The sequence below is a fragment of the Panulirus ornatus genome, chromosome 32 (genome assembly GCF_036320965.1).
Source record: "Panulirus ornatus isolate Po-2019 chromosome 32, ASM3632096v1, whole genome shotgun sequence".
Lineage (NCBI taxonomy): Eukaryota > Metazoa > Arthropoda > Malacostraca > Decapoda > Palinuridae > Panulirus > Panulirus ornatus.
The window spans coordinates 15,475,563-15,493,062 of record NC_092255.1 but is presented as its reverse complement, the minus strand read 5'-3'; the positions used below and the strand labels follow the sequence as shown (position 1 = coordinate 15,493,062).

Sequence of the window (17,500 nt, the reverse complement as noted above, 5' to 3'; positions counted from 1 at the left end):
GCCTTTGTTTATGCTTTATTTTTGTTTAATTCTATTCTTTTTTTTCGTTTCCTTTTCTCACTGTCTGTTGTCTGAATTTTTTGCGAACGTCCCTCTTAAATTTCAGATGACTCATAACCAGACCATATATATATTTTTGTTCTTCATATATATGATATTCACCTGCATTTAAATTCGCTTCCTTGTTGATATATAAAGATGAGCCCACAAAAAGAAAGAAATTAAATCGCCAAGCACCAAGCTAGTGACCTGGCAACACTGGCCAGACGCTGTACACTCACCACACTGTGGACCCAATAGTTAATTTCGGCTCAATTTTGCCCGCTATGTAGGTGGGAGAGATGGTACACTCAGTCATCCACAGACGTAACCACCAATTTGACTTCGATTCAAATACACCTTTTACATCTCATTCCTAAAATACTTTAAAAACCTTTTGAAAGAGAAAAGAAGATTTCTTTTATCTTTTTTTTACTGGTGGGTTGATCTTGTAGCGGGAGCCCAGATGGAGGTGTGATGCGAGTGTATTGTCGAATTACGACTTTAGTTGTCGTTCGAGGTCCCAGGAATGGTTAGAGATAGGTGGGAGGACCACTGGATAACTGGTGTTTGAATGACCCAGAGTAATATTGCAGTGGCGTTTTCTGCCCATTATTTTCCTTTAGTTCACCCCTTATTGTGTGGTGGATAAGGAGGAAGAAGAAGAAGACCAGGTGTGGGTGGTTATTAGCGAGTGTGGGAAGACTGAAAAGATGTTCGTGAGATTATGTGCTGAAATGGGGACCAGTGCCCCGAGTCTCCGTTGAAGGTACAGGGGACATTGGCCCGGCCGATGTTCGGTCACTGTGATGTGAGGTGGTTCCTCCTTGCTCGAAGTTCATCGAGTGGTGGTGGGTGGGGACACACGACGTTGGGGTTCGAGTCAAGACAGTACTGGTCGGGAGAAGGGGGGCGCCCCGCGCGCCCCGCCCCGCCTCGGAAGCGAGGTCATGTGCATGTCTGCGGTCTTTGGTTTGGTCGATAGAGACGTTGTTGGCGGTGGTCCAGCTCTGGAGGCTGTCGAGGGTCTTCTAGAGAGGAAGGTTTAGGGAGAGAGAGAGAGAGAGAGAGAGAGAGAGAGAGAGAGAGAGAGAGAGAGAGAGAGAGAGAGAGAGAGGCGGAGGGGAGGTGTATAGTCAGCAAAGCCTGTTGTCGACGCATGCGCCGCTGGAAAGAGCCGTCGACCCATTCCCGTCCGGCAGGTGCATCCATAAATGCGGGGGGGAAGGGGGGATGATACACAAGGACGCCAATTCCCCTGGCCTGTGGGATGCTGCAGCTGAGGACCTGGCAGGTGGAGATGGCCCATCTGAGGCGCACACACAGAGTCTGACGACGACGACGACCGCCGCCGACGCTCGCAAACCACCCCCCAACCCGCCCGCGCGGGAATGAGGCTTCTCCTCATCTCAGGCTGGGTTGATGGTCTGCGTCGGGGGCTGACTACACCCAGGGGGTTGTTTTTGTTGGTGAAGTCAGCGAGGATTCGGCGGGAGGAGGAGGAGGAGGTGGTGGTGGTGGTCGTCACGCCAGTCCTTCGTGTCTCTAGGTTGCGACAGAGGACGTCTTGTGAAGCGAACGAGGCAAGTGGGTAGTGAAAAAAGAAAGGGAGGGGAGTGCCAGCTTCAGTTTAGCTCAAACACGAGAGAGAGAGAGAGAGAGAGAGAGAGAGAGAGAGAGAGAGAGAGAGAGAGAGAGAGAGAGAGAACTTTCACAACGTAGGTCGGCGCGCGGGGGATGATCAGGGAGGGAGGGAGGGAGGGAGGGATGAGAGCAATAAGTCACAACTCATCGTGGGATTGTGGGGTTGTTGATTCGTTGTTCGGGGGTTGGGTGGATGGGAGAGATATATATGAAGTCTTCCCATCACGGGGTCATATTGACTGGTGGAGGGAAACCTGTGATGACAGAGCAGAGGATTTGTCTCTTACCTGCAGGTATTTCTCTGTACGTCTTTTCATGTCTGTATGTCTTTATCTGTGTACATATATGTATTATATATATGTACATACGTATTTATCGTGTGGTTATGAGTATCTCTCTGCCTATGTTTGTCATTGTTCATTGTGCGTGTGAGTGTGTTTGTTTGCCCTCATGTAATTACATGTTTGAGATTTCGTAATGGATGTGTGTTGGTCTACGTTGATGGGGCCCTATTTTTAGACTTTGCCTTTGTACTTACGTTAGATGGGACCGAATGGCCAGCGGAATTACGTAATCGAAGCCATTTCATTTACGATACGTGTATATATATATATATATATATATATATATATATATATATATATATATATATATATATATATATATATATATATATATATATATATATTTCAGCGTATCAGCTTCAATTACCTTTGGCTTTATTTCTCTAGGTATGTGTTTGTATACGTGTAAGTTTGTGTGTATGTGTGTGTGTGTGTGTGTGTGTGTGTATTGATCGCGTCTGTCGTCCTAGACACGACGGCACCAGCAACTTGGCACATCCTGAGCCTTAACTCAAGTCCTGGAGTGCGACCTGCTCGGGTCCCGCTGGGCCAGGCACCAGGGGTGTCTTGCTCCAGGAATGACTCTATATATATATATCTTACCTTGCCTTACCTTACCTTCTCCAGGGGTGTGTGTCTTCCACTTCTTTCACACACACACACACACACGGCATGAGTGTACTATACAATAAAGTAATTACGTTATAAAGACAGTGTAAATATGCTATAGCTATACTATAAACACGGTGTAAATATGCCATAAACATAGTAAAAGAAAAGGGATGTAAATATACCATGGTGTAAACATAGTCTAGTAGAAACGGTATCGATACAACAACTCTATAGAGGAGATATGGTTTACGGAGAGTGTAAACATCGTGTAAATTACAGTGTAAACATAAGTAACGTGGTTTATCCCAAGGAAGAGGATGATCACAGCCGCCAGCGTAAACCTGCTCGTTATCAGCCTGACTCACTCCTGTGTGTATATATAGGCGCTGCTCACCTCCTCCTCCTCCTCCTCCTCCTCCTCCTCCTCCTCCTCCTCCTCCTCCTCCTCCTCTCCTTCTCCTCCCTCGGCCTGGGCATATCATCGTAAATGAAGGCAAGGGAGTACCCTCTCCTCCGGGGTCTTCCGAGTACCGGAGAACAGGCCACCTTACTCTACTCCTGCGTGGAGTGCGGTCTGGTAGCTACAGGGGCATGATAATCTGAGTCCTTGGGTGTGTGTGTGTGTGTGTGTGACGGCATGGTACACATACACACACACACACACACACACACACACACACATATGTGTATATATATATATATATATATATATATATATATATATATATATATATATATATATATTGAAAAACCTTATTAGAAAACGATGTTCCGCCTTTTCGTTTCGATAAGGACCAACAAAGGCAGAGCGAGACATGTCTTCATCATGGCCATCTCAACGTGGAAAGATAAGGCAATGCCAAAGGAAAATGATGAAGAAATGAAACAGTGTTTCTCAGTTGAGTCCAACTGGCAATAAATATACATATGTATATATATGATATACAACAGAGGTTCTTCATTCTTCGAGAAGGTCTCACTCAAGTAAATACCTCAGTCCTCCCACATTCACACGGTGTCGATATATTGACTAGATCTAAGCTGGGTCTTGGTGATTTATTTGGGGCGTGTCAGATGTGTTTCATGAGTCACCTGAGCTTGAGGCCTGTCAACTGCCACCAGGGGGGTCATTAAAGCCGTCATCGTTAAGTTATATAACCACTCATCCGGGGAAAAAAGAAAACTTTTAACACCGTCTTCAGGTGTTTAAGTCCACAAACACTGTGTGACAACCTTCTTTTTTTCCCCCTTTCTTTATACTTATCTACACAACCTAGTCACTCACCATAGTAAGTCACAGGTATTGTCACACTAATGAGGTATAACCTGCGTTACATAAGCACCGATACCTAACCATGGTGACAGTGAGACAATGAGAGTTGATTATCTGTACGAATCAGCGAGTGATAACCACCATATTTCCTCGGCTGTCAAGTCTTGAAGGTTCTGATTCAATCCCTCGGTCCGTCTTGAAGGTTCTGATTCAATCCCTCGGTCCGTCTTGAAGGTTCTGATTCAATCCCTCGGTCCGTCTTGAAGGTTCTGATTCAATCCCTCGGTCCGATTTTTCAGATTCATGACCCAGAATCACATGACTGTTGGGGGGAGAGTCAGTATAAGAATAGCCATGATACACTGGCACTCAGTGTCACTGTAGAAGAGATGAATGTGGCCTTGGACTCCTCCTACTGGTGTCTTGGCCTTTACGTGTTACAAGACAGCCACCTTCACCCATTAGCCACCCATGACCGTGAACACACTTGGCTTTCCAGAGTGTAACTCTGGCGCCACACTGAGGTCTTACGTCAATGCCCTTAACCCATCCTGTTTGAAAAGCGTCTTCAGATGTCTGTCAGGGAAGCCACTGCGTATCTCAAAACCGTCCACGTTTCTTCTTGACTTCCCCCCCCCCTCTCTCTCTCTCTCTCTCTCTCTCTCTCTCTCTCTCTCTCTCTCTCTCTCTCTCTCTCTCTCTCTCTCTCCCTCCCTCTCTCCGTCGAGCTACAGAACGCCGGGAGGAACAGCTTAACTGGGCAGAACAGCGAGTGCCTGCGACGCGCGCCAGGTTCTGGGCAGTGGTGGACATACTGTGACACCTGAGTGACAGTGAGTGAGTCTGTCACGCGTGCCCAGTGCGCTGCTGGCGTCATAGGAAGGTAGAGCCTGGTATACAGATGGCAGACATGGGTATATCTTAGCCTCCCACTCGCTTGTTTGACAATTGTATGCTCGGCGATGTAGTAGCGTTCGTGCTTCTCCCTGAATGTCCAGCTGACATGTAGGGCTTATCAGCTGTGTACACGGAGTACAATAGTATCGCTAACGCATTCGTAACCTCAGAGCAAATGAGAAACTCTCAGGTGTGTGAGCGTGTGAGAGGGGGGCTATTGACAGCTCGTAACACAAACCTGATACCTGATTCCTCCTGTGAGAAGGAGAGATGAGGATGTGTGGTCACGCCAAATGTTCCTCAACACCATCTTAACAGTCTCGTCAACTAATACAGAAGCTTCGTCAGTATTTTTAGTCTGTGAGTCGTGATGGTGCTTACGAATGGCGTCTCTCGTAGATGTGAGGCGGGTGGCTGTGTTGGCCGAGCCCCTCACGCGCAATTGATAACTTGGCACTTGATGGGTGGGTACCACGATGACCTGGGGTTTACGCCAAGCCACCTTCACCTCGAGGCTGGAGCAGCGTCTTGCTTTACCCAGTGTTTACTTTTTGTCGCGTCTGGCAGACTCAACTGTCATAATGACATCATCACGGGCCCAGAGCTGCATTCTTCGAGAATCTCTGGATCCTCCTCAGCATGTGATCTGACACGTCATGAGAGGTTTGGAACAGAGAGAGAGAGAGAGAGAGAGAGAGAGAGAGAGAGAGAGAGAGAGAGAGAGAGAGAGAGAGAGAGAGAGAGAGAGAGAGAGAGAGAGAGAGAGAGAGAGAGAGAGAGAGAGAGAGAGAGAGAGAGAGACTCGCCTCAGTGACTGAGTCTTTACCACACTATCACTATTGTATACAGTTTCCCTCTTCTCTCGGGGGCTGGCAGACAGGCTATGGCCCTTCTCACATACTGCCTTTTGCGTCTCTGACACATCTGCCCTATTTTAACCCTTCTCACGGACACCATCGTCTGTGGTCAGTGGAGAGGTCACGGTAGCCAGGTCATGTGTCAAGTACCTTCCTGAGATCGTTGCCATGTGTCGCTGTGACTGAGAACAAATGGCGAAAGATAAGAGTCCCCTCCCCACTCCACCCCAGACTAGAGCATGAATCTATTCATTATTGTGTCTGATGGTAACACTCTTTGCATATCAGTAGTTCCTTGTGTTTACAGCCTTGTTTAAGCATCCCAGGAGCAACGTAGATCTCCCCTCCTCTGTCTGCCCTCTTGTACGAAAGCGAATCATCATCTTCAGTCAGTCAGCCAGACAGACTTCGTGCAGTACTTCAGGCGGAATCCCTCCACGCCCTCTGTGGCATCTTGCCCCAGTGATCAGCGTATGAGGGAGGGAGCAGTCTCTCACAATACGTCCGATAGTCTGGTACAGGTTGAGAGGAGCGGTGACAGTCCTTCCCCAGCCAGGTTCCTCATGACACTCTGCTACAGACGGAGTCGTGCAGACGGAGTCGTGCGCATCAGCACGGAGCACACCAGCACCAACACGTACACCACCACCACCATCACCAACCATGGCCATTAGCAACCCCCAGCTCCTTCCCTTCCCTCTCCACTGCCTATATATATATATATATATATATATATATATATATATATATATATATATATATATATATATATTCTTTCTTTCAAACTATTCGCCATTTCCCGCGTTAGCAAGGTAGCGTTAAGAACAGAGGGCTGGGCCTCTGAGGGAATATCCTCACCTGGCCTCGTTCTCTGTTCCTTCTTTTGGAAATATATATATATATATATATATATATATATATATATATATATATATATATATATATATATATATATATATATATATATATATATATATATTGATCCTTTCGGGAAAAAAAGGTTTTGTTTTGCCACTGAGGTGGGGGTTACACTGGTGTGGGTTTAACTGCAACAGAACGAATGATAGACGTGTGAAGAACGAGCATCCCAAAGCTCCGTTCTTCGATGAAAGAATGCTAGGCATCACAAGGGTTAATCCTCGGTACGTACGATGCTCCAAATTAATCCAATGTGTTGTACACAGCCTTTGGAGGATGAGATGGAACTCGTTGAACTGTGGAAAGACCACGACTTTAAATGACCCAATCAAACGTTAATTGCTCAACTAATTGTTTATAGATGCACTTAACTCAGTTCACCTCTTGGTTGAGAGCTTAATAGCATGCTAGTGATTATCCCTTCGCTTAATGGCAGACCTGAGTTACGGTAATTAGGTGAGCTGTGAGCGCTTCAGTCGTCTGCCTCCCAGGAACTGAGTTATGTGTCATATTAACAACCTACCTACAGTGTCTACAGTCATTACCCCCTTACAGTGTCTACAGTCATTACCCCTTACAGTGTCTACAGTCATTACCCCCTTACAGTGTCTACAGTCATTACCCCCTTACAGTGTCTACAGTCATTACCCCCTTACAATGTCTACAGTCATTACCCCCTACAGTTTCTACAGTCAATACTCCTTATAGTGTCTACAGTCAATACTCCTTACAGTGTTTACAGTCATTACCCCCTTACAGTGTCTACAGTCATTACCCCCTTACAGTGTCTACAGTCATTACCCCCTTACAGTGTCTACAGTCATTACCCCCTTACAGTGTCTACAGTCATTACCCCCTTACAGTGTCTACAGTCATTACCCCCTACCGTTTCTACAGTCAATACCCCCTACAGTTTCTACAGTCTATACTCCTTACAGTTTCGACACTCAATACCTCCTACAGTTTCTACAGTCTATACCCCTACCGTTTCTACAGTCAATACCCCCTACAGTTTCTACAATCATTATGATGATTACAATTCCTACAGTTTCTACACTCAACATGATATTCATAACCCCTATAGTATTATACAGTCATTATGATTATTCCCTACAGTTTCTACAGTTAATGTAATAATCATAATCCCTACAGTTATTATGATTATGATAATCCCTACAGTATCTACAGTCATTTTGATGATCTTGATCCATATGATTACACGATCATTATGATGATTATAACTCATTATTATAATTATGATTATAATTCATAAGTCTCGACATCGTCATTATAAATGGTTTTCAGACCTTCGGTAAAAGGCTTTCAGACCTTCGATAAAAGGCTTTCAGACCTTCGGTAAAAGGCTTTCAGACCTTCGGTAAAAGGCTTTCAGACCTTCGATAAAAGGCTTTCAGACCTTCGATAAAAGGCTTTCAGACCTTCGCTGAGGACGAGCAGACATGGAGACCAGGAGTATGTGCACCATACACAGGCCCTCAGTGTGTCTTACTTCGAGGAAGAGACTGACCACGAAGAAGCGAGGAGAGTGAACACACCCAGGGTAAGAATGGGAATACCTAAACCGAAGACAGGGGAAGGAGGGAGACATCCATCCATCGTCCCCCGGGAGAGGCAGGTGGTAACACTCCGCTTGCCTTAAGGGTTGTGGGGGGACAGACAGAGAGATGCACAAGGGAACATTTGACGTATTCAAGGGGAGACAGTACTGTTTCCTCAACTGAATCATCTACAATAAGTGAGTTTCCCTCCCTGTGACTTATTTTTTCCCCCTCACTGGTCGTCTGTTGGTTACTTGGCGATTCGAACCTCTCATGCCTTCAGCATAGATTATAACCACCCGCTGAAAGTCTGGAACGCCTCCAGGCGAGCGCAAGATAGTCCAGGATAGTCCAGGAAAGGCCATACACACACACACACACACACACACACACACACACACACACACACACACACAACTTACCCATGAAGTTGCGTGTTCTATCGCCTTTCCATTGGAGTGCCTCCGACGCGGGGTTTGACTCTCTGGAAGAAGACATTCCGATGGAAGAGGGTCAATGTTTGGTGGTTACGACGCGTCGGGAGGCGATAACATCCTCCGATGGGTGGGTTCACTTGGACGAATCTCCGAAGTGGAAAAAAGTTGTTTGGCATCTGCAGTAAACGGCGAAGTTTTCCAAAGGGCTCCTTTTATGACGTCCTGTGTACACTCACACTGTAATTACTATCTCAGCCTGAGTGGCTTCGTACCTCAGATGGACCGTGTACTATTGGCCATCTCAAGACGACCTCCTTTACGTATCGACTGAATATAAAGGACAGTTTGGACGAAGGTTGGGTACGAGTGGCGTCGACCACCAGTGATATTTCACGCTAGGGGCTTGCAAGGCTTCAGGGATAAACACCCGTGGTAGATAAACCAACCTTCTTTGATATTAACCTTATGGATAGTATAGCATTGGATAGGAAGGTAGTAGTGTACGTCATCTTCACGGGACACACTGACCATCTCTGAATGACTGCTGTCTTTCTGCATGGTTCTACTGTCTCTCTCTCTCTCTCTCTCTCTCTCTCTCTCTCTCTCTCTCTCTCTCTCTCTCTCTCTCTCTCTCTCTCTCTCTCTCTCTCTCTCACTACGTGCTGTGTGATGTTGATGGGAACGGGTGGTGGTGATGGGTGGTGATGGGTGGTGGTGGGTGACCTTATACTTGTGAACTATTTCGGGAGTACATTACGTCAGACACGACTGTTGTGACCTTTCGGATCGAATGAGGAATCTCTCCTCTTGTGTTAGGATGTAGATCTGTTAGTTAGTTAGTTAGTTACTTGCAAATGATGGACATGAGAGAGTTATGGTTGAAAAACTATCACTGTCTAAGCTTTCCTACTTCCTTCTTTCACGTTTAAAAGTTCCTATGAGTCCACAGGGGGGGGGGGGAATGAAAACACGATAAGTTCCCAAGTGCACTTTCGTGTAATCATCACATCATCAGGGGAGATACAGGGTAGAAATATAACAGTCAGTTGATATACAACGAAGAGACGTAGCTAGGACGCCATTTGGTATACAAGTGGTACTCACTAAAAGCTCATTTTGAGACTTGTTTCCTTATGTGATCAGTTAAATATTTATCCAGAGAGCTCCGTTCTCTGTACTCAGATCATGCAAATGAAACATATTTAAAATGTTTGAGACCAATATTGAGTGATTTTGAAAGCATGATTCTGCTTTTCCAAAAGGAGGAAGCTGGTTATTGTAGTGTTATTGATGAGCTTGGAAAAAAGAATTCACACACCTCATGCTGAGAAGAATCTCGTATCCTGACTGTGCAAAGGTGGAAGGTGAACTTCAGAGTCACTTCCACTTCTCTTCCTCTTACAAAAGTAGACGAGGGTTACGAATTTTATGTCCCTTTTGCCTAATAAAAGGAAGGAATCCAGTTTAGTTTCCGAGGAAGACTTTGTTTAACATTAAGTCTAGATGCCACAAATTTCTAATCAGAGCGTGTATGGAAGGAACTTGTTACTCGTATACCAGAACATTTTGGTATATTGAAAGGGCTAACAGCCTATCACCAACTGTTTGCCTAAGTCACACACGACCTCCAGTCTCAGAGGCACCACTTGATCTGGATGATCAGTCGAAGATAAGTGAAAATAAGAGCCAGTGGCGTCAGATATTATTAACCATGGACTAAAATGACATATTTGCAGGCGATGTACCAAGAACTGGATCATTGTTTTGGACATAAGCAGTAAAAATACAAAATGCAGGTGGAGAAATTGTACTGAAAGACCTTGTACAATTTGTACTGAAAACACAGTCTGCCAATATAAGTAATGCTCTAACTGAGCCGGTGTCTTCACGATTTATATCATTGAAAACTAAGTGAAGGAACAAGATGGGATTGGAACGCTTATCATCCATATTAAGAATAACAACAAGCCTTGAGCTAAATGGAACAAGCTGTTCTTATCATTTGAACTAAGGCCATGTTAAGCTATGCCTCACCAATCTATAGAAAAGAGGAAGGGGATACAGAAGTGGAAAGTAACCTACTTAATGATGCAAATCACTAAATAAAGTAAGATGCAAGACAATATTTCCCTAGTTAAAAGAGGAGAGAAAACATTAAGTTGGAAGGAAAATAATCTTTATCAAAACAATAAGAAGGAAGATAGTTTGTAAACTCAAACATAATCCACTTGAGTTAAAGGGAAAATAAAATCCATCAGTTAAAACAATAAGAGAGATGGCAGCGTAAATTCAAGAAATTCTATTTAAAGGGAAAAATATTTTTTGTTAGAAATGCAAGGAAGTACATTGTCTGTAAACTCAGAAAGCCATTAAGCAAAAAATCAACAAAACGAAGCAAGAAAAAAAAACAAAGGAAAATCAAAACGGAGCCAGGGCAGTGTAGTTGGAGAAGTGCAAGCATGAGGAAACCAAAAATATGAACGGAAACTTGTAATTACAAGTATAAGTATAAGTAGTAGTACTTATCTGTATTGGGCTGCCTTGTGTCGAAATCCGCTACTTTTGAAGTACGTTTCGCTACTTTTCGTCGGAGAAATCTGGCATCGCTGCAAGTTGGTTTTAGGCGCCATGATGGAGGCGACATGGCTGACGTGAAGGCGGGAACTGTGGCGTCCTGACGTTTACAAGCGAAAGGAATGGTCGTACGGAAGTAATTCATGACACTGGATATCACATTCTTAATGGGTATGTTTAGTGAAGGTTGGAGTGTGTGTATCATGTTTGATTCTGGTGAATTATTGGAGTTATGAGGCAAAGAAGTGGGTGTTTGGCGACGCTCGCCATCTTACTTAACGCTACAGTTTGTCCTATGATATTTATCCTTGAATGTCTGTCATTTTGAAAGCTGTAGATAATGATGGGTATGGTATGTTTTACTCGTGTTTATCTGTTTATTTCAGTGTGTTCATGTATTTTTTGGTGGTGGTGGAAAAAGAATGGGAAGCCTAGCAGGTAATGGAATCAGCGTTTCGGGCACCCGCCTAATTTGGAAGTTTGGATTATGTTTTTTCCGATGACTTTTGATGTATTTTTCACGATTTTTCACCTTCATTTCAACCGCAGACCATTACCTTTTGAGATGTCCTTCCCCATTTTATCCAACGATAATGGGGGGGACCTACAGTGGGAGCAGGTTGTGGTTTGGGGAAATTACATATGGTAATTTTCTGTAGTAGAACTCACGGTCTTCCAGAATCGTCCAAAGGCTTGACAAAAACATTTTCAGCCAACACAGGTCTGACCTAACTAGCCTAACCTGACTTAACAAATCTAACCTAACAAACCTGATTTAACAAAACTAACCTGACTTGAATCTAACCTAACAAACCTGACTTGACAAACCTACCTTGACTTAACAAATGTAACTTAGCCTAACAAATCTAACCTGACTTAGTAAACCTAACCTAATCTAACCTAACAAACCTGGCTTCACAAACCTTTTCTAATCTAGCCTAACAAAGCTAACCTGACTTAGCAAACCTAACCTAACTTAACAGAACTAACCTGACTTAACAAACCTAACCAGACTTAACAAACCTATCCTAACCTAACAAACCTAACCTATCCTTACCTAACTAACCTATCAAAATTTGGTGGATGTCTGAAATGGTAATAGTACATGAGACTCTGTAATTCACCAGTAATGTTGGAGATTGCATTATGAGTGATTTATAATGATGTACACAAGGTACTGATTATCAATTTATGTAGGTAACTTGATGAACATTGATATTTTCATTTAATCATTTTTTGTGACATTTTTTCAGACATATTTTGAAGTTTCATTTCATATAATTTTTTTTTAGGCAGCATATTTATTTATTTACTTTATCTGTTTTTCAACATTGTGTGAGTGATTCATAATGATATGCACAAGGAATTAGTTATCAATTTATGTAGGTTACTGGAACATATATATTTTCCTTTAATGAAAATGCTATTATTTTTTTGTGATCAATGACATATTTTGAAGCTTCATCCCTTATCAGAATTTATGCTGTCAACTTATTTATTTATTGTTTTATTCATTTATCAGCATTCTATGAGTGCTGTATAATGATATGCATAGGGAACTGATTATTAACTTGTTTAGGTAACCTGCTATTTTTTCATATCTGGCCTATTTTGAATCTTCATTTTTTACCAATGTTTGTTTTGTTGTCAGCATGTTTATTAAATCATTTTATATATTTTGTAGTATTTTATGAGTGATTATTTATAATGATATGCCCAAGAAGGGGGCCAGGTGAGGATATTCCCTCAAAGGCCCAGTCCTCTGTTCTTAACGCTACCTCGCTATCGCGGGAAATGGCGAATAGTATGAAAAAAAAAAAAAAATGCCCAAGAACTGATTATTAAGTAGATGATTAGATTAACATTGATATTTTCATTTAATCAAACAATATATTTTTTTTAAGAATGGTATATTTTGAAGGTTTATCTCATGAGAGTTTGGTGTTAGCATATTTATTTATTTATCTTATGTATTTGGTAGCATTATTTGAATGATTTATAGTGATGTGCACAAGGAGTTAGTTGATCATATGGGTAAGTTGATGAACATCGAAATTTTTATCTAATCAAAATAAAAATTTTTTCTTTTATTTGTAGCATGTTTTGAAGTTTCATCATATATGAAAGTTTGTTTTGTTGTCAGCATATTGATAATTTTTTTATATGGTAGCATTATGTGATCTGTTTATGATGTGCACAAGAAATTATCAATTTATTTAGGGAACTTGATGAATATTTATATTATCCTTTAATCAGAACTATATTTTTTTTGTGAAGCTTCACATGTATCATATCAAAGATTGTTTTGTTGCTAACATATTTACTTGATGTGATTTTCCAGGTTGAACCGTATTTCTGCCTATAAAGGTTTCACAGCAGGTGTCATAGTGTTATTGGCGAGACAGTTCAACATAAATCTCGTTAGAAAATGGATGACCTCAAGAAGGATAGGCCGAGCGGAAATTTGCGAGGAAAGTGAAATGATTACGGAATGATCCCATTAAGGCGATTCAGGACGTCTCTCTAATGAGGTTTGTAAAGCTTACAAAACCATTGAAGTAGTCGGTGATAAAATGCGTAGACAATTCGGGTGATGGTTATAATTAGAGGGGGTAGAGGAAGATGAAAATTGCCTTTCCGAACTTGGACTGATTAAGAGTGTGGTACATGCAACTCTTGCTAAGAAAATGGAATTTATAGAAAAAAGCTGACTGTGGCAGAGAGGGTCAAAATGAAAGTAAAATGTTTAAACTCCCTAATTCCAGTGGTGAAATGAGAGATTATCCCACATTTCGTAGAGACTATCAAAAGATTAATGCATGAACTTATGGTAAGGACCCATATGCTCTTAAACAGTATCTGTCAGGTGAGGCATTAGAGGTAGTAAAAGGGGAGGAAGATGATTATGAAATGATATTTAAGTGTTTGGATGATAAGTCTTGGATCCTATCCAAATTTATTGAGTCAGTGCTGTGTGACATAAAAAAAATCTGAAACAGTACTTGAGGGAAATTTTGAAAATTTTGTTGATTTGTTTAATGCCGTTGAAAGAGCTTTCTTGGATGTAAATGAATTGGGATTGTCCTCCGTCATAGATAATATAATGTGGTAAGGTGTATTAAAAGATTATTACAAGAGCTTTCTTGGATGTATATAAGGTGGGATTGTCCTTCGTCATAGATGCTATAAAGGGAGTGGGTTATAATTGCTCAAAGTATGAAAGATATTAGTAAACTATTTGAAGGGCTGTTAGAATACCCGTACCAGAAGATAGCAAAGAGTGTTTCGTTGTGGAATATATGGAGGCAGATGTTAGGATGCTAGGATCAAACTCAAAGGCAGTGGTACATAATATTAGCCACTGAAAAGTAAGATAGGGAAACAACTGACTTGTGAATATGGTTCAGAAGTTACAAGGAAAACAAGAAGAGTTGGAATAACATCTTATGAGTATAACAAAATGGGTGTCTAATATGATAGGTTATAACAAGCGGGACATTCTGACCATTAGTAACTGGGGAAGATTTTATCATGATTCCCAAACACATGCAATAACAGTGCAGTGTATTTCTGTGGTTGAATAATGAGATCTTACGTAAGAAAAGGGTTTGTCATATATCTTGATAAAGGGCACTTGAGTAAGAATTTTGTAACCAGACATTTTGATGTGATCGAAGATGAGACAAAATGTGGAAAAATATCATCACCGTTACAACATGACATGTTTACTTGTCACAGCCCAATTATAGTCCAGTGAATATAACAAGCCATCATCTGCTCGCATGTGATGGAGTTTTGTTTAATGATAAGCAGTGTGTTATGTAAAGACAAATTAGTCACAACTCTGTGATTCAGGATCTAATATGACTTCAATTACTTATAACGCGGCAAAAATGTTAGAGCTGAAAGGATTGAATGCCCCTTCCTGTCACTAAAGTAGATGAAGTCGATTAATTTGAAAGCGAAGAATACATTGAACCTCTAGACGGATGAGAGTGGTAATAATTAGGTATTTAGAGCTTATGACATTAGTGAAATTTCTTCAGAAACATGTCGATTTGTGACGAGCAAAGTTGTCGGATAGCTGGGGATGAGAAAGGAAGTAAAGGTAAGACTGTATGGTAATATCGAGTTACTTGTAGGATTAAAGTAGCATCCTACCTAGTACGGTGAAAACCATGGATGATCTTCAGTTGAAGAGGAATCCATCTGGATGTTCGTTTGATGGATCTCACCCTTTGCTAAACGTATCAGATAAAGTTAGTTGTAACATTTGTGATAGAGTTAATTATTTGGTCGGTATGATGAATGTGAATGACATTTCTGTAGAACGTAATACTAACTTAACCAAGAAATTGGGAAAGATTTAGGCACATATTGCTGTCTATAAGTGGACGCAGTAAATTTTATCGTTAAGGAAGAGAGGCAGTTATCCTTGATTGATAAGGGACTTGAGTCATGACCCAGTGGATAGCCATTGGACCGTTACATATCAGTGGAATATGAAAGCTTGATAATTTGCCAAACGGCGTTTCCTTGTCTGTTGCTAGGCTAAGGACAACTGAAAAGAGGCTAAGTCGGTTGAAACCTGATTATGCGCAGTGGCATGCCAGGATCAGATGACTGATATAGTTAGCAGGAAGGTGGCGAGGAATCTTGATCACGGGGAAGCAAGAGACCGTAAGGAACCTGTACATTGTTTCACGCCATGAATTCCTGTAACCGGATTCACCCGCAACACCCGTTTGGGTTGTGTTCAGTTCCTCAGCTTTGTACACGGGCTTCGCACACGGGACTTGTTCTCATTGAAGACATGTTGGTTGGTTCGTTTTCGACAAATGCCTGTAGCAAGATTGTTGTTGTTGTTGTGGATTGGGCTCTCACGGACGCGCCAATAAGGGTCAGGAGGGGATCCGGGTTTGGACCGGGAAGACGATGCGCTTAAGTATCTGTACCAAGGGTGGAGGTTCCTGTTTGGTGATATGTACCTCTTAGGACCTTTGACGTTAGGGAGGCTTGTGTGTTCGGCCAGACACAGCGGTGGGAGGCCCCGATGTTGGTAGTTTTCTCAGACGGGGTTGCTCAGGCCTGTGGCACGTGTACATGCGTCAGGTGGAAGTTGACGGGTGATGGTTTTGAAGCAAGATTGGCTGATGCACGAATAGCAACAGTGAGACAAGTGACTATCCGCAGGTTGAAGCTTTTGTGTTGCAGTACTTGGCGTGTATGCTCGGAAATGTTATCATGGGGGGGGGGGGGGGGATGGACTGGACACTTATTGAAGTTCTGCGCTTGGTAGGTTCTTCCATAGTTCATACTCGCAATGGGTATTGTACAGACTCGGAACTTTCGATGTATCTGGGATGGCGGAAGTTCAGACGAGGGTACGAGGTGAGTGAATGGTGGTTGGTATCTTCAGAAGAGAATGGTCCGGTCAAGCTCACCAATCAGTGGGCTCATCCCACTGAGTTAGGATCGGCATCCGTGTGGTAAGGGGGACTTGAATGTATCTGGAGCGCTTTGGTGACCAACGGCCCATAGGTTGGTCATGTGATGGGGAGTTTGCGTAATGGAATAGGTCTTGGTCTGTTGGTGAAATGTGGTGTTATTACAGACAACCAGTGATCTAGGCGAGGTTTGGCAGTTACATCATGTTGATTAGAACAGCTGCTGGAGTGTTTGCTGCTTTGTAAGGAAGTTCATATGAAGGAACGTTGGATGGTTCATCGCAAGAAATGGTTACGTGAATGCATTGTAGGACAGAGCCTGGGTTGGGTGTCCGGTCTGAGACAGAAGCCCTCCTCGCGATTTCAAGATACATCTGGATTTGTTTGGACCTCCTATGATGGGAGATGCCGTGAAACGTAGGGCTCAGCTAAAGGTATATGGGGTTGTTTCTTGTACACGTCTCACAGGTCGAGCTGTTGGTATGGTTGTGGAGGGTTGCGATCCCTCAAGTGTTCTCTCATCGCATTCAGATGCGTTCCAGTCGGAGGCTTCCCTGGATTGGTGCACTTTTGAGGGAGGGGTCCAGTTGGTCGTAGCCAACAGAGGACTTGTAGGTAGGTGATCGAAAGGCGGGATGTATCAGAGATTTTGGATTTTGCCACAAGTGTGAAGGCATGGAGTGGTCATTTGGCAAATCTGCTCTTGTACCTTGGGAAGGTTGATTGTGGTAAGCCGTTGATCAGCTTAGTAAAAGAATTGATGTTATTGTCAGTTGGAGACAACACGCTTGCTTCGGTGAACTTCAGACGCTTCCTCTTTGACAGTAGCCAACTTATTGAAAGGGAGACCATTTAGCGCGGAACCTGGAAGTAATCCTAGATTGGGTACGTATTTGTGC

The 17,500-nt window shown here is 42.8% G+C and overlaps 1 protein-coding gene across 1 annotated transcript in view; it reads left to right on the top strand.

Moving 5' to 3' along the window:
* Positions 1 to 17,500, top strand: part of LOC139759060 (5-hydroxytryptamine receptor 1-like) — a 719,308-nt gene that overhangs the window by 21,538 nt on the left and 680,270 nt on the right. The window contains 1 exon segment of the mRNA XM_071680984.1: positions 13,496 to 13,685. The gene's annotated coding sequence lies outside the window, so the exon portion shown is untranslated.